Source organism: Coturnix japonica, chromosome 8 (assembly GCF_054131305.1).
Source record: "Coturnix japonica strain WE chromosome 8, WE-NBRP24, whole genome shotgun sequence".
Lineage (NCBI taxonomy): Eukaryota > Metazoa > Chordata > Aves > Galliformes > Phasianidae > Coturnix > Coturnix japonica.
In genome coordinates this window covers 3,952,102-3,977,467 of record NC_140670.1, presented here as the reverse complement: position 1 = coordinate 3,977,467, position 25,366 = coordinate 3,952,102, and the positions used below count along the sequence as shown (strand labels likewise).

General features: G+C 42.8%; 1 protein-coding gene across 25 annotated transcripts in view; it reads left to right on the top strand.

Moving 5' to 3' along the window:
- Positions 1-25,366, top strand: part of PCDH15 (protocadherin related 15) — a 528,749-nt gene that overhangs the window by 236,654 nt on the left and 266,729 nt on the right. For 2 of the 25 annotated variants that reach the window (XM_085554980.1, XM_085554972.1), the window contains exon 1: positions 2,640-2,813. The exons of 22 other annotated variants lie outside the window; for them this stretch is intronic. The gene's annotated coding sequence lies outside the window, so the exon portion shown is untranslated. Of the gene's footprint in view, positions 1-2,458; positions 2,814-25,366 lie in introns of those variants that run through there. One more of the 25 variants, XM_085554978.1, reaches the window with a different exon arrangement.

Sequence of the window (25,366 nt, the reverse complement as noted above, 5' to 3'; positions counted from 1 at the left end):
ACTCAGTTAATCCCAGCACAGATGAACCGGCATGAATATAAATGCTTATGGCAGTCCTCACAGCTGCATATGGAATACACTGGATTTGTTTGCGTGTGGGCGGGTTTGTGACTTGATGCTCTACGAAGAGTTCTCAGTACGCTTTGCAAAAGGAGCTGTATAAATGTGGACACAATTAGCTTTGTAGGCTTTTTTGAGAAACACATCCAATAATAAAATGCTGGGAGTGCAGAGTAGCCATTTCCCATCATTTTCATTCACACAGTATTTATAGTGCTACCCAACAAACGGGCTTTGGAGACCAAAATTAGCACTGTGAATGAACTCTTCTTGAGAGGCGTTTGTGATGGAATTATGTCGCTAACAAACTTGAGTAAACCAATTACTGCTTCTCCAGGATTTGTGGATATGAAGCTCCGTGGGGCTGCTGTAATCCCTCTCTGCCAACAGATGGGCAGGCTGCAGGATCTTCTTTGCACCGTGTGTTTTCAGCTCCTGCCCTGCACTGCCGAGGTGCTGCCCTACACCATGTCTCTTGGTGCCCAAACTCCCTCAAAAGGCAGGAGCAGCATTAGTTGGGATGGTTGTGTGTGTACGTCTGTTTTTGTCTGATGTTATTATATAACGTAGATTCATCATGGAATGTCCTGGGTTGAAAAGGACCTTCAATGGTCCCGCCATGTGTAGGGTCACCAACCACCAGACCAGGCTGCCCAGAGCCACATCCAGTCTGGCCTTGAATGCTTCCAGGGATGGGGCATCCACAGCCTCTTGGGTCAAGTTTGTCTCTTGAAACTGATTGACACCCATACAGCTACAAGAAGTTGACTTTGCCTCAACTAAACCAGTCAAATTTTAAAATCATGAGTATTTTCAGCTGTTCTTTCTGACTGTGGTCTTGTTTTTAACTAGAAATGTGTATGTTGGTAACTTGAGGACTTGATCTGACAATGCTTCTTTCTTTCTCAAGCATTAGCTGTTGTCTCCCAGTCATGTTTAGCAACTCCTCAGTGATGGAAGAAATCACTGCCTGCTTACGTGAGTGTGTTATTAGTAGGTAATACCAAAGGTGACAGAGGTTCTAACATTGGGAGGGACCTTGAGGGCTCCCTGGCCTATCTTTCCACTCATAGCGGGCTGTGCTGGGCCTTGTCTCATTGGTGGTATGGACAAGGGCTGCACAGGTTTGATGTCCTTATGGGAAGGAGGCATCCCTTGCTTCCCATCTGAGCCGCCTTCCCTCAGTGTGTGCCTGTTGTCTCATCTCCTGCCGGGTCAGAGCCCCACCATTCAGGCAGATATTTAGTTTGTTCCCTTTTTGCATTGTGACCGTGCTGTCCTGATGTGGTTACAAGAGCATAGAGGAGGGCAGTGCTGAAAACCTCTTTAAAGTCAGGGAAAATGACAGTTGCTGTCCTTTTGTCCACCAGGCCTGGCATTTCATTACAGGAGGCAGTCAGCTTTGGCAGGCATGATCGAGCTTGGGTAAATAGGGGCTGACTGATCCCACTTGCCTGCTTCTCCTTCATATGTCCTGGTCTGTAGTTTGCAAGGACTCACTCCATTATTTCCAATGATCTTCGTGTCACGTAAGGTGTTTAAAATAGCTAGAAGATGGAAAGTAACTTTGTTCAAATATATATTTTAAGAGACTGTACTGAAGACCTTCCCTTTTCATGCCCATGTGAGACCCGAGTAGGATCAAAGCCATGCGTCAGCTTAGCCCTATGTCAGGTCTGTCAGTCTGGGTCAGTGGTGAGCTGAACTGGCTTTCCTGAGTGCTGCTATAGGGCAGGAGAGCCATTGCCTTGGGCTATGGACAGGTGTACTTTGGAACAGGATTGGTGTATCAGGAACAGAACTCTGAGGCTGTTGTGAAAGAGGGTTTTGTATTTTTTAAGAGTGAATTTGGTCTCAGCACAAGGTCTCGCATAGCTTAAGTATGCTTACTTAAGCACTGCTTACTTGTGAATGGGATGGTGCTATGGTGGCAGCCTGTCAGTATCTAAAGGGGGGGGGGGGGGCTGTAAGAAGAAAGGGGACAGGCTCTTTAGCAGGGTCTGTTTGAGAGGACAAGGGGAAACGGTTTTGAGCTGAAAGAGGGGAGGTATAGATTGGATATAAGGAAAATGGTTTTTACAGTAAGGATGGTGAGGCACTGCCCGGAGATGTAGTGGATGTGACTCCCTGTCCTTGGAGTTACAGAAAGTCAGGATGGGGTTCTGAGCTCCTGATAGAGCTGTAGATGTCCTTGTTCATTGCAGGGGAGTTGGACCAGGTGGCCTTTAAGGGTTCCTTCCAACTCTAACGACACTATAATTCAGTGGAATGGGCCCCCAGGCTCAGCTATGACTCCCCTTTGCCCACGGAGGCCGCCCTCCCCCCCCCCACTGTATTCATTTTGCAGCCGAGGCTCCAATTGCACTTCTGCTGAGCAGACCTTGTTAAAGCTGAGCCCAGACTCAGGCAGGACTCGCTGCAGAGGGGTTGTTCTTATGAACCGCCCAACTTCTAATAAACTTGCCGAGACTCCCGTGCCGTCTCGCACCATCCACCCTGCGAATCTGTGCAGCCTTTGGCAAACAGGCGTTTCAGCGCAAGCTTTTCAAATTTAATGAGGATAACTGAAGCGAGCTCCCATCTCGCACCGGGCACCCTCCTTGCAGGCAGCGAGCAGCACGGAGCGGTAAGGAGCTTACAGCTCTCGCACGGCGCTCCGGGAGCCGCTGGCACAGAGGGAGCAGCTGCGTGCGGGCGCAGCCGGGCTGCGGGGATGCTGAGCAGCGCTGTGCATCAACGCCTGATGTGCCGAGGTATTTCTTCCTCTCTGCTCTTTGAGCTGGGATCGCTGCCGCGCTGCGTTGGCTCGGGTTTGAGCTGGAGGTAGAGCAGAGCGCCGGGGCTCGTTTGCGAGTAGAGCAAGCAAGGAAACTTGCTGCAGAGCCCTGCCGGGCAAACTTTGTGCCGCTGAGTCGGAGACGGCGGGGTTTCTCGTGTGTTGCCTTTCCCTCAGGGCTGTATCAGCGGCAGCATTGCCTCGAGGCAGCATCTTATTTATTCATCGTTTCGGGCAGGGAACTTGCTGCCGTGAACCCGTGGCTGTGTTGGAGCGGGGGGAGCCGGCGTGGATAGTAGCGTGGTGGCTTAGCAGGGCTCCCTCCGTGCCACTTTCACATCAGCCTGGTTCCCTGCAGCGATACCGAGAAGGTCTCGGTGTTAGTTTCTCAATTATTTATGCTGCTATTCAGCGCTTGTTGCAAAGCGAAGCTGTCGGGGCTATTCTCTGTACCTAGAGAGCCGTTCGTCTGGGGGAACCTCTCGTCTAACAGTGCCACGCCGGGCTGCTTTTCAGCTCTTTCTTTTCAGCTCATTGCTGCAGGTTTTTGAATCGGGGCTTCGTAAGCTCCCAGCCTTATTCACGGCTCATTTGTTGATACGCAGTAACTGCTCCGCTAACACTCGCTGTTACCCTCTATCCTCCTAATCCCTTCTTTCTCATGGCACAGGCAGTCTTAGAAACGTCTGTTTCACAACGGTGTTATTTGATCTTAACTTGGAAACACTTTGCTTTAACTCATTTTCTGTGTAACAGTTCTTTTCCTGATCCTTGTTGTGCTACTTGGACTGCTTGGTCTTATTTCACTAAATGTTGTTCTTAGACTCCTGCCTTTTCCTTGCACAGCACTCATTGCAACACTGCTATCAATCTAAGGCCAAGCTTTGATAGTAAACATTGTTTCTATTGATTATTGCATCTCGTTTAGCAAGGAGAACAGTTGTATTGTACCTTAGGTGTCATTGGATGGCAAAATAGACGTGTGTATATGTGTGCTGACTTGCTTACAGAAGAAGAAAGCCCCGCTGTTATGCAAGGATAACATCCACCGGTGTGAGGTTAACTCTAGGTCCATATTTTGTTTCTTCCTATGAAGCCGTCTCATGGGTGGAGCTGGTAAGCTAATAGTGTGGGGGACAGTAAATAATTCATGATGGTCATGTTAATGTGCTGTGGACTTTGGCAGGTAGGGAGCTTGAGACTTTGTGTATGAATACCCAGTTCCACCACCTGACTGCAACTATTGCTTTAGGTTTCCTTGCCCTGATGGGGTTATTTGATGCAGTTTTATCTGTGGCGTTAGCGCTCAGGTTGAAGGAACATAATCTACGTGGCTTTGCAGTTACAACCCTGTGAAATAAGAGTGCAATTTAATGAGTGCTCTTCTGCCTAATGATGAACTGCTCCTCTCTCAGCTGTTGTAATGAGCTGCAGAGGCGAGAAAGTTAGTTCCAATTGCTGTGTTTCGTGCCTTACCTCGGACAGTGAATAGGCAGACTGTAAAGAAGTTTTGGGGCTCCGTAGCTTCTTTATAGTTACCTACTCGTGCTAAATCACTGGTTGGAGTAATTGTATTGTCACCTTGTGTCACATTTGCTCAGGTCTAATAGCTTTGCCAGCAAGGCAGTCACCTGTAAAATTGTGATGCAAGGTTTTTAATATTCTTCCCAAAGATGGGGAGTGTTGTTCAAGGCTGGGTTTCTTTCTGTCTTTTTCAAGGTTTTTATTGCATGAGGTTACTGGGATTTTCAACATCTTTGTTGGGAATAGCAGACAGATCTTGATGGTAAAAAAACCACATTTATTTGCTGTTAAGTACATTAAAATAACAAGACAAAAGCAGTTTAAACTGTTAGGCCCAACAGTAATATGAACTGGCCGTGCTTGATTCTGGTTTTCCTTATGTGATTGTAAGGATTAAAGACATTAAATGAGAGTGTATTCCTTGCGTACTGCAGGCATTGTTTAAAGATGTTCAGTGCTAGTCATTGCTGCTTGCTGTGTTGTATGATTTTGTAACTTCTTGGGAAGCCCATTATCCACAAGCAGTTTCTTTATTAATGAAATAAGACAGCAAGAAGTGAGCTTGTAAAGGTTATTTGTAGAGTTGAATACCTGAGGTTGAAATTTGGAGGCTGAGATGTGATAACCAGCTTTGGATGCCAGTCGGTTTCACATCGATGACGCAAATAGGTATGCAGAGCTTATGACTGGAAAGGGGCAACCATGTCTCCAGCTGTAGTTCTCATTCTTGCAGCCCCAACATCGTGGGAGTACATATTGAGCCCTTTCTTAAAACCAAGGGGTTTTCTTTTGTCCCTCGTGCTCTTGGAAACGTGATGCTTTTGCCCCTCAAACTTTCTCCTTATTTCCTGGGTAGATGTAGGCATGAGCGTTTGTTGCACTGGAAATCATTTTTTGTTGATATCTCATCTGTCTTTTCAAGTACTTTGGTGTCAAATTCCTCTTCAGTTACGTTGCAGTTAACTGTAACTCCCTTGTTCTCCTTTGCAGTTTTCACTGGGAGGTGCACAGCATGGTGGGAAACCTCTTGTAGTCCCCAAGTATGTGACCTTGTGCTGTGCTTTACAGAACTGTGGTCTTCTTTTTGCTACTTCATTTCTTCAGAGCATCTAATTACTTGCATGTCACGTCTTCTCTTTCGTTATCTGTATCCCCATTGAGTTGTGTCTTATCGGCCTATTCCTAATACTGGTGACAGAGTTATTAGGGGAAATGTTTAATAAGATCAATTCCGAGAAGATTCTTAAGACCCTGTAATAATCACTTAAGTTTTCAGGACTTCTGCCATTGTCCCCCCTGGAAACAGATGCTCACCCATCTCAAAATTGCTGTGCTGGTTGCAGCTTAGCTAACAGGTTCCCATGTGACGCTGCTGAATGCTCTGCTATAATCCCGATTAATGAGATCTACAGCGTTTTGAGAATGTTATCTGATGAAGTAATCTCCCAGGTTAGCTTGTCGCAAGCTACCTTTTGTGAAACCCATATTAAATTTGGTCACATTCTCCACTGCTTTCATGTGTTTGCAAGGAAATTCAATGGGAAGAATACTTCGTCTCTGTGCCCCTGAAGGAAGTTTTACAGGCTGGCAGAAAATTCTTTTATTGAAAACATGAATAATTTATTTTCTGTGCTTTAATTGTGTGCAGTATCCTGGTTAGAAGATGTGTCTTAGCAGTATTCCATTTTGCGTACAGCTTATTTCAGAACGTGGGTTCCAACTCTTTAATGGCCCATCAAGTTTTTAACTTCATGTTATGTTTTTCTCTTTGTGCCCTTGTTCCTCTTGTTACCTGTTGCACCATCTATCCCCTTCCTCTCATACGGTGCTAAGAATGAGGTCCAGAATGGCCTTTGGTGCTAGATCATCATTCCCAAAATCCTGTTTGCTCTGCTTGTGGTCACAGAGCATTCCTCTCCTGATCCTTCCTATTTGTAACCTTAAAGGAACTTCATGAAGCTATCCAAAACAGGAATCACTGTGTTGGGATTTAGGAATCTTCCTGAGCTGATTTTATATCAATTCTTGCAGTATCCTACTTTCTTGGCCTCTTCAATGTGTTTTGTTGTTGTTGGTTTTTTGGGTTTTTTTTGGCTTTTTTTTTCTGTTTGTTTCCACTGAAAGACTTATCATGCAGACATGCTATTCAGTGTGCACAGAGGGGGGAAAAGAATACCATCCTAGAGTAGAAGAGAGCAGGTGGTTCAGTTGGAAGGGACCAAAAGGATCAAGTCTGACTGCTCCCAGTCTACCCAAAAGTTTGCTTCCACGTCTTTCCCTCTTTCTTCCTTGCAACACCGAAGGCTTGAATACCTCGGATTTAAAGATATCCAGTGCCGCTTTCATATTCAGACAGCTGAGCTCCTCAATTCAGTTGGTTTTTCTAGCAAGTTCTCCTAATTTCTAAACGAATTCTGATAACCCTTAATTACCAATCTGTTTTCTTTTGTTCTTCTGTTTTATTTAATCAGCTTATTACCATTCAAATCCAGCTTACTTTCTGTGAGTGAATTCTCTGAAAATCAAGTATGAATTAACCTTATTTCTTACAGATATGAAGGTTATCCACTGAATCAATCGTGTATGAGAGTACACAAATTACACTGTCGTTTGTGTTATTTGCTCTTTGTATCTGGAAAATTCAATTCTCCAATGGTAGCACAGTTTCTAATAGTTCTTATTTCACTAGGAACGCTACAGTGATCTACGTTGGTCCTTCAGGGTTTATGGCATTACTGCAGTCAAATGCAATTTGGCCGGATCATCCCTTCCCAAAGTAATTGTCATCAAAACCAATATTGAAGTCTAACATATGGTGCTCTTCTGGCTTTATATCTCTTTACTGAAATTGAAAATCCTATAGCGAGTATCTTTTCTGCACATGCCTGGAGAAATAATAAGATTAGGTTAGATGGAAGAGCTCTACTGAGAATGAGCCAAACAAGGTGGCACCCTGTCTTTAGCTGTGGGTGCTGTGCTCTCCTTTTGCTGTAGTAAACTCCTCACCAAAGAGTGGCTGTTAGTCCCAGGGAGCCTGATGGTTATTTGCCCTCATGGAGCTGAAGTGTTTCACAGAAGGCTTTCCTTCAGATCTGATTGATGCTGTTTGCTGTTCTACCTGTGCAGAGGTTTTTATTGAAGGTTTTCTTTTCTTTTTCCCCTCCATAGGATGATCACGGTCTGGCTGTTCATCATAGTTTTCCAGTTGTGGTGAGGTGATGCCAGGAAGCTAGAAGATGCATTTGAACCTGGAGGTTGTTTGCAATAACGCACAGCCTGATCCGAATTCCTCTGAAGACAGTATTTCTTAGGCTTATGTGTATTTTGGTGCTCTTGGATGGCGTAGATGAGCAGCAACACCACTGTTGTGCTTGTACATGTGTGAACTTTGCTTTACATATATGCACATATGTATATGTTTATTTGACACGTGTGTAAATGTATATGGTAACTACAATGCTGTCTTCAGCTGGTTCAGTGCAGATGCTTCAGCAGCCTGTGCTTCTGTGCTCCAGTCCTTGTTTCAGTGGTGCCCCTCTAGCTTTAATGTGGGTTCCACTTAGCTGAGTAGACCATCAGCTAAATTGCCAGTGAGTTCATGCACGGATAGATATCAATTGTTGGTTTGACAGAAAAATATCAGCAAGGTTTCAGTGCAAAAACCCAGAACAGAATCCAGGCTTTCAGGAATAAGGCTTTTGTGTCACAATGTAGGGAAATAATCACAAGCTCTATTAAAGCACTAAATGTTTCCTAAAGTTTTACAGCAGTTTAATATCCTTTTATCTTTTTAATATACCTTTTTGGAAGTGAAATTCAGCTTGACTTCTGTTTTTTACCTGAAATAGCTCTCGCTTTTGAACACTGCTGGCGCTTTGCCTTTGGAACTGCAATGGATTGATTTGTAAGCAGATGCTACTTGTGACATTGGAAATAGCTATAACACCTGTTGTGCTTCCACACTTCCAGGAGGTTATCATTGCTTCCTTCCCGGCATACCAACATTCATGATGTTGTAAATAAGATAAATGTTTGTTCCTTGCTCAGCCCATTGAGACCACAGCAGACCTGTGCAGTGCCCCATTATTTTTCTGAGGAGCTTCTGGTTTGGCCCCTGTAAGTGAATCTTGCCTCCTGCATTTTGTTCCAGTGTGATTCTGACTTACTGAATGTTGAACCCACTGTAGGTGAGGCTTTCCTTAGAGGCAGGCACCAGGATAAGAACTTACGGTCCTGTAATTTAAAATATAATAGCTTAGACTTGCCCGGATTTCCCAGAGTCAGCTAGAAGTGGAGTCCACACAGGAGTTTATGAGCTGTGGTAGACCATAGTTATTACTACGCTTGTTTCAGCTGATGAGTTCCGCACTAGATGTAGCTCAAGCCTGGTGCTGGTGTTTACAAAGCTATCTTGAGGAAAGGTGATTGATGGATCCAAGACCTTGTGCTAATGTGGCCTTGCATCAACATCGGGGACTTGAGAATGCAATATGAACCATCCTGTGGGAGGATGGACCTGTTGCTTGTATTATGGTGTAACTTCTTTTTCCCTGCTCAGTGAAGGTGGCTTCCATGTGGTATATGCCTCAGTGATGTAACCGTTCGGATCTCTCTCATTAGCATTTGAGCTGACCTGCAGGAACGTGAAATCAGTAAGTAGTGGCAGTGTTGATGTAGTCTTTGGTTTCTAGCTCACGGACATCTGGGATGTTGGCAGATATGTGCAGCAAATGAGACAAATCTAAGTGCCCAATGGGGAGGGGAAAGAAAAAGGTTTCTGTGCTTCCTATCTCACCACACAACCTACATGATTGTTATGAAGTGAACTGATGAGAGAGATTACTTCTCCCACTATCATTAGCATGCAAGTGTTCTCTGAATGTGCCAGATGTTTGGCTTGCATTATCTGGAAGTTTCTTTCATTTCCAGCCCTAGTGAAAGGGAAGCTCGAGCACGTCCAGCAGAATTATAAACAGTTTCCTGTACCGATGAAGGCAGTAGCATACTTAATGAACTGCATCATGCTAATAGTAAATCCAGCTTATGAATGCTTTCCTGTTATCGTAGAGAGGTGGCTGAGTGACGTTTTTCTGATTCTGGGTCACTGAATCCATATGGAAGCACAAATTATTTTCTTGAGAAAAGCTTTTCTTGATGTTAATATTCAGAAAGAAGGTTGCTGTAGTACCTTTGCAGTCAGATTTCTATGTGACTTATTCAGAATACCCTTGCATTCAAAGCTATGTCCCCTGATCTGCAGCTGGGATATAGGGAGTTGCTGTCATAGAGTTGGCATATCAGCCCGTGGCTTTTCCCTGCACACCTGTAGAATAGTAAAAGGGGTTTCATGTTAGCAGATCCATCTTTGACAACGAGCTTTCAAGGATGAATATCCCCATTCTTTGCATCTTTTAGGAAGGACCTGCTGGATCTACTGATCAAATTGTTGATGACTTGGGCCTGTAGGTGATGTGGGTACCGGTGGTATGTTTTGCTTTATTCTGTGAACTTGGTGTACTTGCTTTTCACTTGCCCTTAGTTTCTATGAGCTGTGACCTCAAATCCCAGTCAGGAGCTGCAATTTGAGAAAAGAATCCGATACTTTATTTCCTATTTTCTGAGAGATCCATGAGAGGATTTGGCATGAAGTAGGGAGAGTTAAAGGGAAGGAATGGGAAGAACATATGAAGCCCAATCATTCTGGGGGAGGAGGATGCAGAGAATGATGGAGGAGAGAAAGAAGGAAATAAACCCAGAAGCAGTCTGGGCCAGATTGATGAGTTGTATTCTTCTGCAGGAATGCTGTGAGGAGAGCTGCATGGTTCTCGTTAGGTGCTGGAAGCTGGGTGGAAGATGCCGTTAGTTTGTGTCATTCTGTTGTGTGGTTGGTTTTGACACCACCAGTAAAGCCTTGCAGTTCACACTGTTAACGGAGCGACACGTTCTCCTTGCAGTGCCGTTTCTTTGAATGCTTCCACTGTGTTAATATCAGGCTGGGAAGGAAGTTCAGTGCTTAGTATGTAAAACAGATAATGCATGCTCTGTATTTACTCCTGTCTGTGAGTAGCTGAAAGAGGTTTGTTTTCTTTGTATCCATGACACAAATGAGCTCAATTAGAATACTGACTTCTGGGTGTTAGACAGTTGCATTTAAAATATCAGATATGTAACCTATCAGAAATGAGAAGTGTTCTGAAAATTCTGTCTATGCATAAATACATTTTCCTTTATGTGATACTGGGTTCTTTTCTTGCCCTGTCTTTCTTCTGAAGAATTTGAGAGCTGGAGTGATTTGGTTTTTTTGGCGTGTGTAAAGCAGAGAGGAAACTTAATTGTCAATATTGGGCTGCTGTCACATTTTCTCATGTTTACTCATGTTGGGTGGGGAAAACAGAGTCTTAAGTTCCACCTCTTACAGTAATAAGGTAGTAATAAGCTCTGCATTTACAGGAAGATAACTGCTTGCAAGATGTTACATTACAGTAAGTAGCACAGTGTCAGGTGCTCTCCATAAGACGATTTTGGAACAATTCTTTCTAGTTCTTAAGTAAATAATCCCCATTTGTTCAGTTAGTAACTCTGAAATGTCACTGAGTGTCTGTGAACTCCTAGAAATAAAAGAGAGCGGTGATTAAAAACTATTCTGTCTATCTGAGGAAAAAATAATGACTTATACATATTCAGTGACCAGTATTGTATAAAATACACTTATAAAAGGCACTATTTCTGTGAGCTTTTCACTATTTCACTGCTGTGAGTCGTTCCACTTGCTGCACTCAGGAGATGAGGCGTAACAACCAAAGTAACTTTAGATTATTGCAGCTATCAGTGTTCTGTCTGAGTCAGGAGGTCAACCTGAATCGTACTCATCTGGGGCAGTTGTGAGTGGAGTTTGTCTTATTTTGTGTAGAATCCCATGTGATTGTTTTTGGTGTCAGTAAATTAAAAATTTGCAGAAAAGCTTGTTAGTACAGGTTGCTGATCATAAGGTTTTGTGGAGCCGCTCGCCTGCCAGCAGAAGTAGCAGCCTTTCACTCAGAAAACCCAGGTTTTCTGTTATTAATGGTACTAGGTGTATGTTAGTGTCCCCAGTGTCCTAGTGTGCTGTCTTGTCTTATTCCAACTGCGAAGGTCTAATAAGACTCATGGTACAACTCCTTTTCTTGCGTGTCAGTGTTTATAAGATCATAGAATCATAGAATGACCAAGGTTGGAAAAGACCTGGAAGATCATCCAGTCCAACTGTTCACCTGTTACTATAAGCTCCCACTAAACCATGTCCCTCAACACAACATCCAGTCCTTCCTTGAACACCCCCAGGGTTGGTGACTAGATGTGTTAAGCCTTCTTCCTTTGGTATTCATGAAGGCTTTGCAGGTGTAACTAAATATGCCAGTGTACAGAGTAATGGGAACGCTTCATCGCTTCTCACTTGGGGGATTTGAGCCATGTAGGTGAACTTCAAACAGTCGCATGTGAGCACTTGGAAGGGTGTATGTCTGCACCAAGTTAATGTACGACGCAAACTAAAAGCCACTGAGGTATGTTTTGAGTAGTTCTCAGAATGTAAAGAAAATAACAAATACTCATTATACTCGCTACATTATACTCATACACTATGTCATTATACTCCTTCTGAAGCCATCAGGCTTCGGTGTTGCGCATACAACACAACTTGTGATGGCTTCCGCGTTGCTTGCGCGTACAACACAACTTGTGGCTGACATGGTATGCACGTAGTTTGTTGTCTTTCCTCACTTCTGTCCTCCAGAACTGCTGTGGGTAGGAACTCTTCTTTGTGTAGGCAGCTTAGGGGAGGATCTGGTATTTGCATTTCTGGGGAAGTGCCTGGAGGAGATGAGAGCATTTGAGGTGGTAACAGTTAAGTGGAAAATGAAATTGGTCGAGTTGACAGCTAAATGGATGGTCTTCATTTGTTGTTGCTCCCACAGTTGCTTGCTTGCTCTTTACCAAAATTAGCAAGGCATGCTGTTGAATGAGATCCAGCACGGCAGTATCTTCTCCAAGCAACCTGTAGTGGCAAATGATGCTTGAACTCTGGCTGTACGCTTCTGTGTGGGATGAGAAAGGCTGACAGCCTCCTAGAAATGGGGCAGAAAAAGAAATGGCTTTTTGTGGAGCTTTTTTCTCTTTTTTTTGGGGGGGGGGTAGGGGGAGTGGGGAAGGGCTGGTTGTTTTTTCTAAAAGTGTAAAGAATATAGATCAATATTGAAGAAAAGTGACTTTTCAGACCACAGTGCTATAATGCTATCCATGTGTTAACGATGTGCCTCCAATGTGCTGTTTATATTTGACCTACTGTTATATCTCAGTTTAAGGATATTCCATCTGAGTATCCTTTTTTTTTTTTTTTTTTTGTATAGAAGAGGAATGTGTATTTCTGCTGTAAATGACAAACTTAATCAATCTGTGTATGCCATTTATCTAATTACAAGTGGAGATTATTAGGTTTTTAGATAATCCTTTAAATTAGATCAAAATCATTTTGTCTTATAGCTTTATGATTCCTTTCAAATATAGTTGTCTCTCCCTGACTAGAAAAATGTGTTCTGTAGTCTTCCTTCCTGTTTCCAGGTATTTCCATTACGTTTTCCTGCCCTGCTGCTTCTGAGAAACTTTGTCATGCCTTTTTAAGGCAGCATGTTACTGTACAGTTACTGTAGAACCATTAAGGTTGGAAAAGACCTTTAAGATCAACTCATCCAATCACCACCATGTCCTTTAGTGCCTCATCTACATGTTTTCCAGGTACAGTGACTCCACCAGCACAAGCCAACCCCTTGCGCAAACTGAGGCCGTTACCTATGTGGCATTGTTGTGTCCAAAGTGCACAAGCTGTCACTCGGTCTTGTTAAACCTCATTCAGTTGGCCTCAACCTGTTGATCCAGCCTACCCAGAACCACCTGTATGGCCTTCATACTTTCAGGGGGATCAACACTTGCTCCTACCTTGGTGCAAGATGTGTATCTGTTACTTGCTGATTACATACTGCGGATGAACATTGCCGAGTGACTTTGTGACATGGAAGGAGGTAGATGTGCTTATGCAGCAATCTGAGAGGCTCACTTGGTAATTCTTTTTTCAGTGCTGTCTTCACTGTGCTTGTTCCATGTGGTTTCTGTTTTCACATCTTCTGCTCCTGAGTATTATTTTGGTGAGATTAATCTGCCTCTGCCTGTGCTCTCCTCCAGAGGGGAATGAGAAAATGGTACAGCAGGTACCATCAACAGTGATGCTACCTGCCTCTTAATCGTGCCCTCCTCTCTCTAGTGTTTGTTCCGCATAGCCCAAGGTCTATTATTGAAGGTGGTTTTAAGCTCAACCAGCAGCTATTGCTTCATTTTAGCGTTTCAGTGCTGTGTGTGCAGCTCATGCAATATACAGGAGTCTCCTATTTATAGCAAAGCCATTTTTCATGACTCAATTTGAGTGCAAATTGCACTTCCAGTTAAGCAGTACAGGACTTCTCTACCTTTGTTCCCTGCTTTGCCTCTCTCAAATCTGCTCTCAGTGGTCCCTTAGCTGCGGTCCTACCTCTCAGTTTCTGCTTGCAAGCTGGATGCAGCAAGCTGCATTCAAATTAATACAGTGTTTAAATTCCAGCTAAGCAGCTCCTTCCCTTGGTTACTTAATTCAAATTTAAATTTAACATAGGTTTTGTTGTGTTTTTTTTTTCATTTCCCCAAATGAGCTCTGTAATAAATGCACTATTTCACAGTTGCTAATCACATACCACGCGTGCAGTTGTTGCGACTCTTCCCACTGGGTGAAGATGCACTCATTTTCCCTTAATTGTGATTAGTATTCAAGCTGTACTGCAAGAAACCTTCATTCCCTATGCTCTGCTCGCGCAGGTCACACTTCGTCTGTTCCTCAGATAGTGAGGTTTGCATTTAAAAGGAGGGAAAAAAGAAAACATGTATATATATATATATGTGTATATATATATATACGTGTGTGTGTGTATATATATATATATATATATATGAAAATGTGTGTGTGTGTATATATATACATACACACACTCTTCATTTTCTTTTCACTTATGTGTCAATGCTTCCTAGTATGTCAGAGCTATTACAGCGAAGCCTGATTTGTCAGTGATTTTTCTTGTGCTGAAGATCCAGGGCAGGGTAGCATTTGCTTATGTTTCTATTTCTGAGACCACTTCAGTTAAGAACTCACCAGTTTTGGGCTGCAGTTTTTCAGAGGTGCTCAAGATCTTGATCCATCCATAACGGATGAAGGTATTGCTGGGGATGGGTGATTATCCCATGTTGTTCTTACAGTTGCTGATAAGTAAGTTCTTAAATTCCTCAGGGTCCCCACAGAGCTTTTTCATTAATACAAGTCTTGATGAACAGAGCAATGGAAATGAGTTTGCTTCCTTTTTTCAGTCATTTGTAGCTGCCGAGATGTCTCTGTGCTCACTGTTGTCATTGCCCGGGGCTATTTTGCTTTGTAATTATATCTACGCTTTCCCTGTTCTTTGTGAAAACAAGTTTGCAGAGCCAGGGGGCAGTTCCTGAGGACAGGCCCAGATGCATTGAATTCAGGCTGATGTTGCTATGCTCAGCTTCAGGTGCCACTCAGCAGCTTCCAGTTGGATTATTGGAGTCACTGCAGAGCGCTTTGCAGCTGAGAGAGAGCCAAATAATTGTAGTGCCATCAATTTCACTCCCAATATTGCCGTTTCAAAACACCAGCTCTTTTGGACTGGATTCCCGTATCATGACTGTTTGATGCTGATAGAAATTGCTCATTGTAATCCATCGACTTAGAGACTGCCAAAGTCTTCACCACAAAGTGTCACCTTCAGTTCTTTGGACTGATCCAGCATTATGCCCACAGTGATTGTTGCCCAGTAGGTGGTGATGCAGTTGCATTGAGCTTTGCATTCGTTCTTCATTTCTTGTAGGTTTAAAATCTCCCCTTCTTTTTCTTTTTCTTCTTTGCCTTTGTTTTTTTGAGGGAGTTTGTTTGTTTTGAGCTGTGGTCATTTAATAGGCTGCTGTTGTCTTGGTTTTATGCACAGATGTTTGAAACGTGTCCTAAAGTAGCTCTGCTATAATGAATGACAGTGACCTCGAGGTAGGACTATTTCTAGGAAGACTGCACAGACAGTTTTGGTGCACAGAGGGACACGAGCAGCGCTGCTTAATCAGATGTTTCATAAATTAATGAAGGCTTAAACTCTGCTCATTTCTGATATACTGCTGTTAATAATCCCATTAATTCTGAAAGGCTAGGAAGAAACAAATTATGCATTTCCAAGATTTATAGTTCTGGCATTTACTGTCTTTACAAATCCCGCTGTGTATTCTTGTTGGTTTTTTTTTTGGTTTTTTTTTTCCCCCCAAAAAAATGATTATTCTGTGGGAACTCGACCATTTCAAGTCACACGCTGGCAAATGAAAAATACAACTCCAATTACTGGGGGTTCTGGGAAGGTCGTTTGCTGCTGATCTCTGGGTTCTGAGCTCTTAAGGTCCACCAGCTGCTTCTGGGCATTTCTAACTCTTGGCTGCTCAGAAATGCCAGTGAAGCGTTTTCATGGATGTTGACCATTTCTATAACTTGTTGCTTGTAGAAGAAGAGGCTAATTCATGTGAGAGCCTCTGCTGCAGGTAGCCAAGATGAAAAGCTCTGCCTGGGTACAATATAGGTATGCTTGGGAAATCCAGGTAATGTTGCTTTGTGTGTGAAAGGAGCATTTATGATGCCAGCAGAATTTGTCCAAGGCAGAGTTGCTTGGATCTGCTAACTTCTAGTATGATGCAACTATGCCGAGCAATAGGAGTCAGGCTGTAGTGTCAACTGCAGAGCTCAGATTTGATGTTTGCATTGCATCTTTTATCTTACGTAAATAAGGCATTGCTCTAAAAAACAAGGCAGAAGTAAGCCAACACGTTTGGTTTAGTTCCAGAAATTTGGCTTAGTTTAAAATACAATTTGAATGATACAGTATTTGATGTATCACCACAGCAGTGCAATGTGAAGTAGAAATCTCCTTGAAGTTAGTGTTTCTTGATGGCTGGAGGCTGCCCAGCATCACCAAAGTCGACACCTCAACCTCAGATGAGCCCCATCCTCTTACTGTGTTATCTGTTTCAGATGAGGACCAGCTGTTTAGTTAAAACAGTCAATCAAATAGAGACTGTTGCCCCAGTATGTACAATCTGCAGATACTTGCTGCTTTCCTGCAGCCTTTGTGTCTCATTTGGCAGTTCCATGACAGCTTTTGGTACATGGGTGGCCAGCTTTTTGGCTTGCCTGATCTGTCTTTGAGTGAAGAGGAATTGTCTTGGGCCGTACATTAAATACATTACATAGCTTATATAATTTGTTTTTTGAGTTTATTTTAATTAAAACATGAAAAGAAAGAGAAAAAAAAAAAACATAAAAACAGTGGGTTGGACTTGTATGGTCATAGTCTACTATTTGGGGTATGTTTAGGTAGCCCACAGTACCCTCAAGTCCCTCAGCAGTGTGATGGTGGTGGCTTCTGTCAAAATACAGCCTCATCTGGCAGTGATCAGTGCTCCCTGAGAGAGTTCTCTCCTCCTTTAGTGGGGAAATACTGGTGGCAGGTGGGCTGTTGGACTGTATGATCTTGGTTCAGGGGGTTTTGGCCCAGGCAGCATCCATGTCTCCATATAAAGACGTGTTTTGACTGGGGTGGAGCAAAGCTGGCTCCTGCTGCAGAATGTGAACTGTAGTGTCACAATAAGAAATGCAGGCATGTGTGCTAGACTGTGCTATCACTCCTAATTAAAGCATTTCTATTAAAAATTAATTATTTTTTTAATGTTGAAATGAATTTTCAGTGCTTGAGGGCCTTTATTCGTGCAGTCTGATGTGTAACAGAATGTCACGACTGGAAGTCAAAATTATTGAAGTTCAAATTGTAAACAAGCTGTAAATATTTTACTGAAGGTAGTGAAAATAAATTAACAAGGGGTAATGTCAATTTACTTATTCTTTTTCTTTGAGATTTCATTTGTAAATGTGGGTCTTAAAACAGCTCGTGCTTGAACTGCGGCTCCTCAGACTTTGGGCATTGCTTGATTAAAATGAGTATGTTTAACTTAGGCATGATGGGAGCAAGACGTTCTGGGCGGCATTAAAGCAAGTGTGACAAAGGTCTGAGCGCAGTGGAGGGGCTGTTGGCTTGTGGTGGGCTTGTAGGGTTAGTAGTGTCTGAACTTATGAGTGTTGGTTGTTTAAGCACTTTCTTAAATTGCTGTGCCCGTTTTTGAGAGTAGATAGCGAACAGCTTGCTAGCATCAGCTTAATAGGTTTCATAATTTCTCAGAAGGGTCATTAATTGGAAGAATTTTGGACAAACTGCTAAAGACCTTTTGTTATGCTCCTGAAATAAGTTATTGCTTGTTTGAAGTTACGGTCATCAGCGACAAGGGGTTTGTTTAGCTTGAGTAGGCTCCTGGGAGGTCTCTTGTGGCCTTCCAGACCTTGAAGAGGACGTATATACATGGGGGCTGACTTTTCACATGGCCTAATAGCAATAGCACAATGGGGAAAGGCTTGAAACTTAAAGAGAGGAGATTTAGGTTAGTTATTAGGTGTTCTCTTGTGATGTTGGTTTGTTCTTTTTCTTACCCAGAGGATATTGAGGCACTGGTACAGGTTGCCCAGACAAGGTCCATTCTTGGAGATGCTCGAGGGCTGGGTTGGATGGGACCAGAACTCCTGGGTGGCCTGATCTGATGGGAGCAACTAGCCCTTGAAGGGAGTTGGAACTGGATGGGCTTTAAGGTCCCTTCTAACTCAAGCCATTCTGTGATGATTTTGCAATATGGAGCAAGGTAGAGGCTGTGCGCAGCCTGTTCCGGTGGCTGAAGGTTGTGATAATCATCATTAAATGAATATGAAATTAGATAGCTGTTATGTTGTGCTGACAGCTGGGTAAGGGCTTCCAAGTACTAGTCTTGGTCAGTAGCTCACCTCAGCTTTGTTGGGCTTTGTGATTCAGGTTATAATTCATAACTGCAGTTTGCTAAAGGAAGCAAATGTGAAAGGCCCCCTAGATCACCATGGCTGCACTGGGTAGGTCTGCAGTAAGCGGAGGAGGTTGTGTCTACTGCTGCCGGCAGGCAGAGAGGGCAGCTGGTTCAAAATGAAAGGAGCAGAAAGGGCAGATGGCCTCTCCCATGAAGTTGCTTAATTTTTCTCTATTGCCTGTGTTTTGTTTTTGTTAGAGCTTTGCTTTCCTGTTTCCCCTCATGCATGAAGTACCATTGGATTTGCAGGGAAAATGGATGGGCTTGGCTTTATCGTGTCCCCACAGTTCAGCATTGCATGGTTTATGTATGGAAGGAGAGCGTGGCCAGGAACAGACTAAGTCATCTGTTGCTGGGAAAGGAGCTGGTCACACTGACAAATACGATTACCACCAATCTTTGTGATGAAAACAAGCAAAGCCACATTTGCTGACTATCTACCCTTCTCTGCCAGTTCTTTCTGAGTCATCAGCTTCTAAAAAGAGTAATAAAAGAAAATCTGACTTGAACAGATGATCATCTGCAGGTTTGACAGTAGCCACTGCAGTTGGTTTATCTCTGAGGCTGGACAGAGATGTCTGAACTGCTGACATCCACACTGCTGGGGTCTGTTGAGGGCCAGAAGTCAGAGTGGATGGTTGGAAGTGGAAGTTTTTAGGAAGAGTGATAGAATTTTAGCTAACTTTCTGTCCGTTGGGCAGTAAGTTTCTCTTTAAAAATAAATGTCATAAAAGCCAGCTTGTGATTGGATCCCGCTGTTGTTTCATGGGCGTAGGACAGTTGAAGGATTGTCTATAAGGGCTGCTTTGAAAGCAGTGTTTATTTTATTCTGTTGCCCACGATGTCAGAGGCAGAACCTGTCATCTTTCCACTGCCTGCTGCTCAGTGAAACATGTTTTGTATGTAGACTCTTAATTGTGGTGTTCATGTTCTGCATTGGACAATGTGATATTCAGGAGCTGCTTAAAGGAAATCTGGATGCCCAGTGTGTCTGCACCTCCCCAGGGTGGTCACTAGTTGAAGATGTATGAATGCATTATGGCTGTCTCCTAAGACTCTGAGTGTTGCTTAATGAATTAGCATTCAGTTTCTGTCTTGTGGTGTGAACACCTAGTTTTATTTAGTTTATAAGAAGCTCCGTGTCATTTAATGCACTAGTCATGAGCCCGACTGGAGGAACAGTTGAGGTTCCCTGACTCTTTCATTGTATTTGGTTCTGCACTTACTGGTGTGAGGTGGCTGAATAGGGGGAAGGAGGGTAGAAATAGGTGAAGTGTGATTAGGAAGGTGAAGCATTGATTGTAGTTCAGAAATAAGCACGGAATGGGGAAGGTGGCAGAAATCTGATCCCGAGGGACTGGATTAGAGCTATTGCTTTGAGTAAGGGCAGGGCAGTTCTTTAAGCGCTGCTGGCTGTTTACAGTGACTAGGAGAGGTTATTGTCTTAAGTAAGGTATGAATCATTATTGATTATGACTTGTTTAGAGAAGTTATTTGTAAATGTTGGGAAATAATCGAGAATGCAAATGGATGGTTGTTCAGCTGTTTTTCCCCCCTCGCTTCTATCATTCATTGTCTATTTACTTCTGTGATGCTAGTAAGTGAACAAATGGAACCATTTCATTACTTGCCTACTGCACAGGCTGCTTGGGAAGTGCCTGAGTGGGAATTGTGGTGTTGCTACTTGAGTGTAAAAGTCACCTTTAACATTTCTAGCCATTTCAGGCTGTAGAAGAATGTTTCTGTATCACGTTGAGTATTACTCAGTGTGGTTCAGGTCACTAGATTGTTTACTGATTGTTTACTCTGTTATATTTTCCCTCATAAACTCAAATAGATTGCAGGACCCAGGAAAACTGTTTTTTTTGTGTCTTCCCACTTAGCTGAATGAAGTGAATGTACAGTTGCAAATCCACAGTACCTATGCTGCCTGTGGTATGAGAGCACAGTCACGTCCTTCATCTCTGTGTTAGTTGCCAGAGGAGAAAAGAGGCACGTAGCTGTGAGCAACCTGACCAGACCTTTCTCCTTCCCTCTTTCATTGTGTTTTGGGAGCTTCAAAGCAACATCACTCTATCACATGAGCTACAGAGATCATTCTTAAGCACCGATAGTGAGTTAAATTTTCTTAATTGGTCCAGATGATTCAGCCTGGAACACGAATCACACTGGACAGTGATTTGGATGTTTCCAGGATAGTTAAGAGCCAAGTAATTTCAGTTTGCCCCGGGGGCCAAATTGATGTACAGATCAAGTTCAATTAATTTTTATTTCCCCCCCCCACACACACTCAGGCTATTCATTTTTCTTGTTCTGACAGTTTTATTTACTCTGGTCCCAAAATGTCTGCCACCACTGACTGCTTGGGCATCCTGCCCAAAGCCTGAGGGCAGAACTGAGTTGACACGTGCTTTGAACGTACGTATAACTGTGTGCTTTTGGATTTGATGACTGAAAAGGTGTCTCTGAGTCTATCCCCCTGAAAGCAGATGAGTGTTAACAGCCACTATGATCTTAACTTACAGTGATGATTTTTTTTTCTGGTAGCGTAGCTTTTGTACGTTGTGGGCTGTAATATGCTACAGGTTTGTGTAGGTTTGCATCCATCAATTGTGAACCTACACTGCCTGACCCTGAAGTGTTTTTAATCATATTGGTTTACGAACTTGAAACTTTTTTTTTTTTGGTATGAATCTCAACACTTATTGCATATAGTGGACACAAGCTGAATTCCAAATGCTTAGTCTTTCATTTCTTGTTCTGTTTTTGCAGGTGTTAAACAGTGTGTAAAACTACATGGGAAGTTTTTTTACTTCTGATTCTGCATCTAAATTTCTCCAAGGATGGAGATCTGTACTTGTTCCCATGAATCAAATATCTCCAAGGATGGAAATATGCACTATAATGAGAGAAAAAAGACAGTTCTTGTGGTATGCAGGAGGTGAGCAGGGATGCAATCTGATCAGCTTTTGTTATCTAACAGTTCTCAGTATAGACTCTGTTCACCAGTGTTTTCACCATTAACCTGTCTTCCCACTCTCATTGTGTTGATGACGACTGTTCAGTGATGAGTGTGGACCAAATGTAATCATTAAGAAGTACATACCAGCAGCAGATGTCTTGTATGTTACTTGGGTGAATCTTCTCCAAAAGAGTGGTCAGGCACTGCAGTGGGCTGCCCAGGGAGGTGTTGGAGTCATCGTCTCTGGAGATGTTCCAGAGTTTGGACACTGTACTAAGGAACATGATTAAGAGGTTTAATATTAGTGGTGGGTGAACAGTTGGACTAGAAAATGTTGGATGTCTTTTCCAGCCTTGGTGGTTCCATGATTCAATGAAATGCAGCCTGGAAGCAAGGCCAGAGTATTACAGCTTCCAATTCTAACTGTTTTTTACCCTCTATGTCTGTGTTTGGTTGCTTACTGTGTTTAAATTACACACCAGCCTGTGGCAGAAGAGTTCACTGTGGGTTGCTCTCCAGAAGGAGCACCAGCCATGAGCCTTAGCACTGAAAATAGTTTTCCAGGCAGTTTAGATGTCTTAGTATGTATTTTTTAACCTTTCCTTGTTCCTTTTGGCTGACTATGACGGGCTTTTTAGTGTTTTCACATGACTTGTGAGAAGATGGGATTTCTGTTTTGAGGTGAAGTTTGGGGACTTTCCATCAATTTTCATGAGTGCGTTGCTCAGCCTGGACAACTGTGTTGTTTTGGGTTTATTAAAATTCAGGAGCTGTCGCAAAATAATGCAGAGACCTCAGACGAGCCCTTCGTTGCACCCCTCCTAGTGTGCGTGAGTGCTTGTGGAGATTAAAATGCTGTGTTGAGTCTGATTAAAACATAAAACTAAATTGCGTATCATAATTTTAGTTCCCAGTTTAGATTAATTAAAAGCTAAATTGCCTATAACACCTTCTACTTTTGTTACTTCATTGCCTTCCTGTATGATCAGCTCAAATTGCAAGACGTGAGCTCTTTCAGCTGAGCAGAATTGTACATGAACAATGAGAATTAAATAGTGAAGTTGAGGTGCTGGTCGATTAGAATTACAAGACACACTGGTTATAATAAATAGCCTGTCTTCCACGGTAGCGCAAACATTATTTTAAAAATCCTCTTGTTGAAGAAAGAAGCACTGCAGATGAGGAATTTGAAGGAGCTCCGGCTAAACCAATAGAATTATATGGGGAAAAATGTTCTCAGAAATGCTTGTACTTGATGCTGTAGAGCCAGCATTCCCAATTGGTTTAGTATTTCATTGTCTTACTGTCTGGATCCGAGGTCTTGCTCCAAGTTCTTCTGGGCTGTAATGCTGTGAGGTTTTAAGTCCTAATTTTGAAGTTTCAAATCATACAGAGCAGACCATCGGGTGAGAGTGGATTTGAAAATGAGCGTTGATGGTTTCTATTTTATGCACATTGTCCTGGGGTGTCGTTCGTGTTGAAAACCAACTTTGCCGGTGTCCAAAGCTGCAATAAACGCGTTTTGCTGACAGCTACATTTTCCTATTACTCTCTTGGGGTCTTCTTCTGTCTTTGTTGAGAACTAGCAAAGCAAGTGGTTTGTGTCAAGTCACTTTGCAGGGGGGATTTATGGGGCATTGGACTGGTTTGCAGTGGTTCGGTCGGTAGGGCCCTGTCCCTTGAGACTCGTTCCAGAATCCCTTCTTTGAAGATAACTCATCTCTACACTGAAATTTGCTTCTCATGTTTCGTGCTTTGTGGGTGCCACATGTATCTTGCATGCTTAAAACACTCTGTGGAATAGAACCAAGGCATTTTTGCTAAAATGCTAACCTGTCCTTGAAGCCTGGGGCTTTGCAGTAAGCATCTTGCTCTCTAAGTAGAAATGGATTAAGATCGATTCAGCTTTCAGCATGTTTCAGATTTCTTTTTTCTCTTCGGGAAGGAAATGGAGTATATTCTGCTTTGGGGTGCAAGAGTAGCAGAACCCAACAAAATAGGTTCTGAAAAGCATTTGGGAATCAATTTAATAAGCTCTTCAAGTTGTCCAAGTAGTGAGTGTTTCCAAAAGTGAGTCTGTTCATGGAAACACTGGAATCCCTTAAGTTTTGCTAACTTTCCTTATTCCTGGGGAGTAAAAGACTTTCATCCTGTGAAACGATTGTGAGACTGAAATATGTCAGCAGCCTGATTTATGCAGGGGACTTCAGGCTGTCAGGGAGGGGGGTTCAGCCCTATGGAAACCACTGGATTGTGCAAGTGCTTCTTCTGTGTGGGAGTTCGTCTGCATTTATGTGCTTCCCCAAATACTTGTAATGCCTGTGTTCTTCAAGCATGCAGATGCCTGTCTCTCTCAGTTGGCTTTTTATCTGGCCAGCAGCAAATAGGTAATGAAGCAGCTACTAATGCAGTAATACTTTGCCTTTCCACAGCTGTAATCAAGGAGGAGAATCTTTCTTCCAATGCTTTGCTCATCCGTAAGAATTAAATCATCTTTGTTATTAAATATTATTCGATTCTATCAGATGATTAATTTACTGACTAATAATATCATTTGCATTGTTTTCCTGGCTGTTATCTATTGAATTAAAGACATGCTTCTAACAAACAGTTATGGTGCTACTTATTGACATAACAGACATTTTATTTACCATGGTTATAGATTACTTTCTGGTGCTGCTTAGGAAAGTGTGGTGGCCTGACAGTAATTGAGCAGTAATTGGTATACAGAGGCAGGGAATACTCTCAGTAGCTAACTATTTTATTAGATGGTTTTATTTATGCTATGGTATTTCAGCAGCTCTGACCACATTTCCATTTGGGGCCATTTATTTGTGCAGCAGTATTTTAGATTTGCTTTATGAAATGCAGTTGTTCCACTTCACTAAATGTTGATTTTCAAAAGCATCTTTTTTCTTTCCCACCAGTGTATGTAAATACACATTTTTGCCTCCTTAGAGTATTACTTTCTCACCTAACCTTTACTGTGGCTTTTGTATTCATTGTCTCTTGTTAGAGCAAATAATTCTTAAAGGAGAAAGAGGCAAAAGAGCCCAGCTGCTTCGGTTCTCTTTGTTGTTCCTTAAGAGTGAGCGTTTTTGTTTCCAAGTCAAACCTGAAGAATAGTGGTGGTGCTAATGGTATTGCATCGGAGTGGTTTTAAAGATGTTAACTGTCTGCCTTCAGGTTGCTGTACCTGGTAGGTTATAATCAGGAGCTGCTTTTGCAAACTGTATAGGCACCTGACTTTGCGTTTTGCATGTGCTTTCTGCCTGTCATCTTAGGAGGTTTTAATCCATGAAAGCCAGTTGTTTTTCATATCAGCATGCAAGCCCCTCTATGTGCTTCCCATAAGTGGGGTATGAGGGTATTCCTGCTCTCCTTTGGGAGCTCGTCTGTTGTGGCTGCTCCTCTGCTGAGTTACGTGCTTGGTGTCTGTTTAGCAACATCCTAATCATCTTTTTCTCCTGCCAAGTGGCTTTGAAATCTTGCTTCTATCTATGCAAACTGCTTGGCGTGTCTTTACCTTCCAGCAATAGATAGGTAAGCCTGATAAATAAACCTAGCTCAAAACCCGTTTGAAACTAGGAACAGACACTAGTACTTTTCTTTCCTCTGCATTTTGTGGCTTTTAATGACATCTCTCAGTGGGCAGGGAGAAGATGAGCATCCGTGTCTGTCCTGTTAGGTAGAGTAACATCTGTGTTGCTTGAAGATGAGAGTAAATGGAGAATGACTCATAGAATCATAGAATAGCCTGGGTTTGAAAGGGACCTGGTGATCATCCAGTTTCAACCTCCCTGCTATGTGCAGGGCTGCCAACCACCAGACCAGACTGCCCAGAGCCATTTGTGGGCAAAGTGTTAGGGAGATGAGCAAGCATGAGTGAGGGAAAGGCATGGGAAGGTGAAATGAGCTGGTGCTTAAGCAGGACAGGCAAGGATGTAATAACTGACTCCTGACCTCAGTTAAGGTCATCTGCATAATCACAGAAAAGCTTT